Below are 9,563 nucleotides of genomic sequence, written 5' to 3'. Positions count from 1 at the left end.
AAAAAAAGCCAAAGGAGTATTTCGTGACACATGAAAATTATATGAAATCCAATTTAAGCATCCCTACATAAAGTCTGGTTGAAACACAGCCACAGCCGTGCTCACGGGGTTCGTGACACAGCAGTGGAGGCCAAGGGAAAATCTGCCACCAAACAGCCTTGTAAGGCTTGGAGAATCCCAAGACTGATCTGGATCTATAAGAGTAACCTGCTAATTCAGGGTTGTTAATATTAATAATAATAACAAATAATAACAGAATATTAAACCTTTAACAGCTACATTGGTGTTTATAGGCCAAACTCCAATTGTAGACCAGTGGGGGACTCTTTTAGAGTTGACCAGCCTTCCAGGGAAATTTAAGTCAAGTGGGGACCTCCTGAGGATTTTCTCGGTTTATGTAATGAGGCAGTTTGCTTAAGCTCCTCAGGGCCATTGCAACCAGGACCCCTGGGACACCCAGGTCTGCACAGTCTATCTGCAATCTGGGAGGCAGCCTGCAATGCCCGTATCTGTCCCTTGCTATTGCAAGCAGAGTAGAATGAGTCTAGCCTTAGGAATGCAGCAAGTCAGATGGGTGGTTGCTGGGTTTTGACTTACTTCCATACCCCCTCCTTCCTGTCTGTACCCTACCCCCACATTTTCCCCCAGTGCCCTATCTACATTTAAGAAGAAGAAGAAGAAGAAGAAGAGGCGGCAAGCACCAGAAACTTTCTTTCTGACAGCCCAGCTGCCTGTCCCCACTGCCTCCCAAATTTCATGCTGGCAGACAACTGTGTCCAACCTCTGCCCTATTGGGAAGGTCTTCTCCAGGGACCGTCCTTTCTCTGTCGGTCACCTCAGCTTCCCTGAGGTGAGTTGTCTTGAGAGTGGAAAGAGGGTGGCGGCTTGGGGGTGTGAGCTGGACTGGCCCCCTTCTGGACCTCCGAGTGAGGGCTGGGGGAAAGCTGGCAAGCCAAAGGGACAGTGGCCTCCAATGCCAGCTACTGCTATCTCTTTGATTGGAACCCTTCTCTGGGTGAAGCAGGGAGCGGGGTCATGAAAAACACAGGCCAAGCGGAAGCCAGTCCGGTGTCGCACCGGGCCACAGCAGCCACCAAATCAGCCCAGGTCTTGCGTGACCAATTAGGTGTCACTTAGGGTTCATATCTTATTCAGGCTTCTTTGCTTGGTTTGGTTTACCTTACATTCCACTCCCATTCCTGAGCTCACATCTGCCTCAGATTAGTAAGTGATCCCAGTGTTGGGATGCCATTTGGGACCAAAAAGGCAGCAGCCCTAGGAGAGAGAAAGTCATTGGAGGACAGTGTGGTGGGAGGCAGGAATTTCAAGACTTGTGGGGAGTGGAAAGAGCACTCAGACACCCTCTATGATCAACAGGGAAACACAGTGGAGCCCATGGAATAGGAGCCCCTTACTCCTTGGACTAGGGAATTATCTTTTTAACCACTTCTAGTGTCGGGATCCTCTCTGTAGGCTACAGAAATTTGGTAATGCAATCCTGCACAACCTTCTCCATCTCCCCAATATCACAATGAAATGCTGCCTCTCCGCAAACACATCCAGCATGGAGACCAAAGGGTCACTGGCCACTGTCTTTCATTCAGCTACTGTTCCCATTTCTCTTGCCCCCCTCCTGACCCCACCTCTTAATAAGCCACTGAGTACCAGAGGAGGAAAGTCCAGCCCAATGGGGGACTGGTCATCTCACTGGCTCCAAAGCAGAGCTTGGCTTAGGGAAGGGGGATTGTCCTGATGTCATCATTATTCAAGAGGCTCTTCCTGTCCAGCTCTGGGGAGTAGCCTGAGCAGCTGGGAGAGAGAAGAGATGAAGCCTCTGAGGTCTCAAGCTGGGACCTTGGGCTGCTGATGGCCTCTGGAGACAGGATGCCTGGTGGGGACCAAGAGGCCCTGAGAAGAGTAGGTTGAGAATATTTGTCTCAGGCTGTTCTAGCTGCAAAATAACCAAACACCCACTGGGTACAGAACATCTTCCTGAGCCTAGTGACATATGCAAATAAGTAGAAGATGCAACAATGCCCTCACCATGATATTGTAGATGATTGAAAACACATCTAAAAAAAATTAGGAATACTCACTAACCCTCATTCTAACAAAGGCAAAGTCATTTGATGCAATTCAAGTAGGGTATGAGCAGGGGCACATTAAGGAGTGTAGGAGCTAAGCCAGGAGGTTTGGGGAGGGGAGTTTTCAATTTTGAATTTTTTCTTGATGGATGAGGGGGCAAAGGTATATATATGAAGTTGAGGATTAAAAGTAATATGTTATATTCCTGCAAAGAAAAAAGGATTTTACCTAGAGAAGGAAGAACACAAGAGAAAAAATTTTAAACCAAAGATATCCTTTTGCAGCAATAAATGCCAGGATGGAACTGATGGAAGACTGACCGTAATTAATAAGCATGTTGGTGTAATAGAATGTTCTAGTTAATCAAATTCTTTTTATTTATTTATTTATTTATTTATTTGTCAGAGAGAGAGAGAGAGAGCACACAGGCAGACAGAGTGGCAGACAGAGGCAGAGAAAGAAACAGGCTCCCTGATGAGCAAGGAGCCGGATGTGAGACTCTATCCCAGGATCCTGGGATCATGACCTGACCCAAGGGCACCCGCTTAACCAACTCAACCACCCAGATCCCCAAAATTCTTTTTTTATAACAATGTGTGTTTAAAAATTCTTTCTTACTCTAATAAATATAAGATCATACTTATTTAGAATCCTGGGAGGATTTTATATTTATGCCAAGATATATTGTGGATACCCTGGAAGTTATTTTGTTAAATAAATTCCTCAGAGGAGGTTCCCATAACATGTAGGAATGGGTTAATGGCAACAGGTCCCATGACCCAACAAATACCTAAACCATATAAATGTGCTGGATAAACCATCAAACACCCCCCGCCCCCCCCCCACACACTCTCTCATTATATATATAACCAAGGTAAAAGAAAAAAAAAAAAGGAAAGGGAAAAAAAGGGGTTGGGGAGGGAAATCCCCAAGTTCTAAAACTCACAGCTAGAGAGAGCTGTCACGTGAGTCTGATGTGGCGGTCAAGAAGCAGGTGGGGGCTGGGTCAGCCTGCTGGCTGGAACTGAAACCCTTGCATAAAGCAGCACAAATGGGACTTGAAAATTTCTTCCCACAACTCCAAAGAAGCAGAAAGTAAGATTGCTGTGTCTCAGAGCTCAAGATAAAAACGGAAATATACTCTTATAAGAAATTACATAAGGGGCGCCTGCGTGGCTCAGTTGGTTAAGCAGCTGCCTTTGGCTCAGGTCATGATCCCAGGGTGTTGAGATCGAGCCCTGCCTCGCTGGCTGCTCCACAGGCAACCTGCTTCTCCCTCTCCCCTTCCCTGCAGCTCTCCCTGCTTGTGCTTCCGCGTGGGCTCTCTTTCTGTGTCAAATAAATAAAATCTTAAAAAAAGAAAAAAAGAAGTTACCAACCCAAATCTATGTTGTGTGGCTCTAAATTGGCACTACCTGTCCTACGATATGAGAATTCTAGGCCAAGAAATTAACATAAAAGTTCACCCAGGCTCTCTTTAACTCGGGGGCTCTAGCGAAAGGGGATGCAAAACAGCTCTACTTCTAGAACATTCTCACTGGAAGTAAAACAGTCCTGGCAGAAGATAAATACATAGTAACAACTTAGAAACAACAAGAAGTGAACCACGTGAAGATTATTCAGTAGACACAGGTAATAGGAGAATTAGCATCCCAAGAATTAGAAATAATAGAATAATCTGAAAAACACTATACAACAAGAAAGATTAAAGTTATCAAAGAGATAACAGAATACAGACTGTAATGAAGAAAACAGGACATTTTTTTAGAAAAGTACTAACAGATTTGGAAAAGAATCAAAATAGAAAACTAGAAAAAAATAATCACTGAGATTCCTGATTTCACCTGTGTGTGTGACTTGTTCTAAGGAGCCCCAATTTCAATCCTGCCTCTTAACCTAAATTTGAAGCAGACCCTGCACCACTCTCTTCTCCTTTCAAAATGAGAGTTCACAGAAGGCAAAGAGCAAATGATATATTCAGAATCATGTGTAGCACACAACTGTTAACTAGGAACGAGAAGATACCAGTTTACCTTCAAATTATGGGTGCGGGGCCCCTGGGTGGCTCAGTCGGTTAAGCATCTTCTGCGGGTCCTGGGATCCAAGCCGCATTGGGCTTCCTGCTCAGCAGGGAGTTTACTGCTGCTTCTCCCTCTGCCTGCCGCTCACCCTGCTTGTGCTCTCTCATTCTCTCTCACTCTCTCTTGCTCTCAAATAAATAAAGAAAATCTTTTTAAAAAATAAAATGAACAAATTATGGGTGCAGTTGAGGAAAGGAGAACATATGACTCCCCATGAGACACACTCAAGAAATAGCAGCATTTCGGATTCTCCCTCCCAAGCATCATGGAGTAAGTCCATGCCATTCATGAAGGAGTTCAAAGAGGATGGGGAATTTTCTCTGGGAAATAGGACTTCCTGTGTGCCCTGTGACCTTCCAGGGCCCCTGTGATCATTGATGCCTCAGCCGCCAGACAGGCTCTTTAGGGGAAGGGCTGGCCAGGCTTTGGTCCTCCTTCCCTTTCATTCTGAGCTTCCCAGTATGTTTTGTCTTACATGGGGTAGAGAAATTCCTCTTAGTTTATTCCTTTTTTCTCCCCTGAGATTGTTTTAGTTATTCTAGGGTCCATGCTTTATATCTAAATTTTAGAATAACTTTATCTATGTATACAAAATGTCTTGCTAGGATTTTTTTTTTTTTTTTTTTTAGATCCTAGTTGGGATCGGGGAGGGGCACCTGGGTCATTCCATTGTTAATCGTCTGCCTTGGGCTCAGGTAATGACCCAGGGTCCTGGGATGGAGCCCTGCATGGGGACTGCTTCTCCTTGTCCCTCTGCCCCTCCCCACTGCTCGTGATCTCTTTCTAATAAATAAAGTCCTTTTAAAAAATTTAAATTCCAGTATAATTAACATATGATATTATTATTAGTTTCAGATGTATAATACAGTGATTCAACTCTATACATTACTCTGTGCTCATCAGGATAAGTGTGTTCTTGATCCCTTTCACCCATTTCACACACACACCCCCCTCTGGTAACCAGCAGTGTGTTCTCTGTAGTTAAGAGTCTGGGTTGGGGGGCACCTGGGTGGCTCAGATGGTTAGGCATCTGCCTACGGCTCAGGTCATGATCCCATGGTCCTGGGATCAAGCCCCGCATCTGGCTCCCTGCCCGGGCAGGGAGTCTGCCTCTCCCTCTCTCTCCCCATTATCCCCTCGCTAGTGCTCTCTCGATCTCTCTGTCAGATAAATAAATAAAATCTTTAAAAAAAAAAAGAGTCTGGGTTGGGGTTTTTTTGGTCTCTTTTTCTTTAACTGTTTTGTTTCTTAAATTCCACGTATGAGTGAAATCATTTGGTATTTGTCTTTTCCTGACTGACTTATTTCGCTTCCTTGCTAGGATTTTGAAGGAACCACATTAAACCTATAGACGAACTTGGGGAGAATTGACATCTCTACTATGTCGAGTCTTCCAATCTATGACCATGGTATATCCATTTATTTAGGTCTTCTTTGATTATTTCATTACCATTTTGTAGTTTTCAGCGTATAGATCCTATGCATGTTTTGTTAAGTTTATACCTAAATATTTCATTTTCCTTGGAACAATTATAAATTGTAAATTATTTTAAGATTTTATTTATTTATTTGACAGACAGAGATCACAAGCAGGCAGAGAGGCAGGCAAAGAGAGGAGGAAGCAGACTCCCTGCTGAGCAGAGAGCCCAAATTCGAGGCTCAATCCCAGGACCCTGAGATCATCACCTGAGCCAAAGGCAGAGGCTTAACCCACTCAGCCGACCAGGCACCCCAATGGTAAATTATGTTAAATTACAGTTTCTAAATGATTGTTTTTAGTATACAGAACTGTGGTTGATTTTTTGTGTTGATCTTTTATTTTGCATCTTTGCAGAACTCATACAGCAATTAAAGGAATTTTTTTTTTTTTGGTAGATTATTTGGGGACTTTCTTTAAGGACAATCATATCATTTACAAATAAGGACAGTTTTATTTCTTCCTTTCCACTCTGTATGCCTTTTATTCTTCTTCTTCCTTATTACAGTGGCTAGGAATTCCAGTACTATACAGATATTGGCTTATAGTTTTTATTTTTCGGTATTGTTTTTGTCTGACCTCATAAAGTGAGTTAAAATATTCTATATCTGCCCTGTCCAGTAAGATGGCCACTAGTCATATGTGGGTATTAAGCCCTGGAAATGTGACTAGTGCAACTAAAAAAAAATGAAACTTTTAATCTTAATTAATTTAATCTTTGTTATGTGTGGCTAGCAGCTACTGTACTGGGCAGCACAAACCTAGAAAAACCCCTGTAAATGCTCTCAAGAACAAACCTGAAAAGCACTTGAAAGTCAGAAGCATAATCTGTAATAAAGGAAGGAAGCACTAAGATACACTGCCAAGTCACTTAAAATTGAGCCAAAAACCTCACTCCTCAAATTTACACCAATATTACATGATTCTCTGGTTTCCCTTTATTTAAGCTGTATGTGTGCCAGGTTTTTACAAAATCACTTTTGGCAATATAAAAGGAGTGAATAATAGGCTTCAGGGATCCAGGGGCGCCCGGGCACCAGTCAGTTAAGTGCCTGCCTTTGGCTTAGATCACGATCCCAGGGTCCTGGAATCAAGTCCAGCATTGGTGGTGGTGGGGGGGGGGGTGTCTTTGCTCCGCGGGGTGTCTCCTTCTCCCTCTCTTTGCCCCTTCCTGCCCCAACCCCTTGTGGGTGCTCTCTCTCTCTCTCAAATAAATAAACAAAATGTTTTAAAAATAGGCTTCAGGGATCTAAATGGAAGTTACTAACCCTGTATCGAGTTAGTTTAGAGAAATAACACTGCTAAGATTTGGTTGTTTTGTTCACCACTATATTCCCAATGCCTAGACTATCCACTGGCAAGGAACATACTCAGTAAAAATTTGTTGAGTGAGTGAAAGGAGGGGCCGACTGTCCAAGAAACTGGACTTAAGAAAAAGAAGAAAAATTTACAAACCCGAACCTCTAGGCTCAGCGGAATGGCCACCGGAGGGCGCTCCAGCCCAGCAGCTAGCTCTCAGACTGGGTGACTTGCTTAATTATTCTCCTCCTTGAGAGAATTCTTGGGTTTCCCTAGCACTTCCCACGCCCTAGGGTGGCCATAAAAGAGTAAATCCAAGCCACCACCATTCCCTTCCCATCATACTCCCAGTTCTTTCTTTCTTTTTTATTTTTCTGTACGTTTTCTCATGTGTGCCAGACAAGCCCTCTGGCGCAGATGTTAGGATCACAGGCTGTCTATGAGCAGTGCGAGGCACCCCCAGCATGCTAGAACACTTAATAAATGTCACTGTTCATGCTTCAAAGAAGGGAAATGGAGAGTCAGAGGCAGAAGCTCAGACCTGGATATCAGGAGGCAGGTTTCCAGACAACTCTATTCACTAGAAGTTCAACATGGTCCCAAACATTGTGCTGTAAGCTTTGCGTGACAGGTGGTGTTACCTCCATTTTGCAGATGAGAAAACTGAATTTCGGAGTGGTTGGAAAAGGTCACAGGATTACAAGTGGGTTTTGAACCCAGGATGATTTGTCTACAAACCCATGGAATAAACACCATAGTGTCGGTTTTAAGTTCAAACATGGTACTACCGCGAGCATTGCTTTCTGTGAGATCCAGTGAGGTTAGAAGACTGAAATTGGGCCTTCAACTAGAGTCAGGGAAAGGAAAGAAAAGATAGTTATATTGGAGCCAGGGCACTGTCACCACCCAGAAGCCCAGGGTGGACCTACTCTAGGCAAGAGTCCTCAAGATTTCTGTTTGGGGCACCTGGGTGGCTCATTGGGTTAAAGCCTCTGCCTTCAGCTCAGGTCATGATCTCAGGGTCCTGGAATCGAGCCCACATCGGGCTCTCTGCTCAGCAGGGAGGCTGCTTCCCTCCTCTCTTTCTGCCTGCCTCTCTGCCTTCCTGTGATCTCTGTCTGTCAAATAAATAAATAAAATCTTTAAAAAAAAAAAAAAGATTTCTATCTGTTTAAGGGTTGAATGTTTGTGTCAGCCTCCAAATCCACAAGTGATGGCAAGCCCCAGTGGGATGGTATTTGGAGGTGGGGCCTTTGGGGAGGTAATCAGGTTTAGATGAGGTCATGAGGTAGGGCTCCCTTGGTGAGATTGGTGCCCTTGTAAGAGGGGAGAGGGGCACCTGCATGGCTCAGTTGGTTAAGGGGCTACCTCCTGGTCAGGCCCTGATCCCAGGGTCAGGGGCCCAAGTCAGGCTCCCTGCTCCCTCTCCGTCTGCCCCTCCCCCCCTGCTCTTGTGCCTGCCATGTGGATAATACTTGCCTTCTGAGGTTGTTGTGTGATTTATTGATTTTGTCAATGTCAAACCTCTTGCATTGGGTGTAGGCACAGAGTAGAAACTCAGGAAATGTTCGCTTCCTTTTTTCCTTACTTGTGGAGTCATGAATGTCAAGGACAGTTTACATTTAGCAGAACCTTCAGCTCCAAGATAAAAGCTAAAATGGAAGAAGTTCAAACACCAGTCTGTGAGTGGAGAAGACGCTTGGGGGTTTAGAGGAACATTTGGGGACTTAGGACCTTGACGTCTCACCTTATACACAAGGGGATGGTGGGCACGGGTCATTGCCATCACCCCAAAACAAGAGTGCGTTGTGAGGCTCAGCACGCTTCCAGCACGTGCACACGCATTTGCCAGACTAGGATTTGCCCTGGATGGCTCCACACAGCACTCCCCTCCTGCTGTGTTCTCTACTCCACTGTGCTGTAGATTGAATCTCCACTCTTCTGTCCTGCTCTATGCCCCAGGAGGTTGGGCTATCCCTTGTCCTTTGTCTTCCAGCTGGATAAGCCCAGTGGGGAGTCTGACAGGACAGTGGAGGGCTGGAGGTTGGAGAAATCTGAGTTTCTGTTCCCTAGGCCCCTCACTGTGCCTGGGCAGGACTGAAGGTGACAGCCCTGGTGTAGCCACTCCACATAGTGAGCCTGGGCTTGTGCTGGCAAGTGCACACTCTCGAGGACTCTCTTTCTCTCTGGATTTCAGTACCCACACCTTCCCCATGCTCCTTCAGGCCCAATTTCAGTCCCAGATACTGCAGTTGACCTTATGATTTCCCTATTTCCAGCCCACACCTTAGTAAACCACCCCTTTATCCAATTCTCTTCAAATGACCCAGTCTGAGTGCCCTAAATGTATCTCCGAGGGCTGGTTAGGTCCAAGGCGCTGGTCTCCCACTGATCTGCTCTTCAGCTGCCACCAGAGGCTCTCTGCTGTGTCGCTCGCCTGAGCAGCACACAAAACCTTCTCAGGTGGACACACACCCAGAGTCACTCATGGGGTTGGGGGGCGGGGATGATGCAACTGCAAGCCAGTCCCAGATGGCCACTCCTGGCACTCACCAGCACCAGGGTGTGGTTCCCACACAGGAAGAAGATGATTTTAAGCCTGAGAACCTACTCTTGAGGTC

Source organism: Mustela nivalis, assembly GCF_964662115.1.
Source record: "Mustela nivalis genome assembly, chromosome: 20".
NCBI classification, from domain to species: Eukaryota; Metazoa; Chordata; class Mammalia; order Carnivora; family Mustelidae; genus Mustela; species Mustela nivalis.
The sequence above is the reverse complement of the archived record's forward strand: the minus strand, read 5'-3'. Positions refer to the sequence as shown.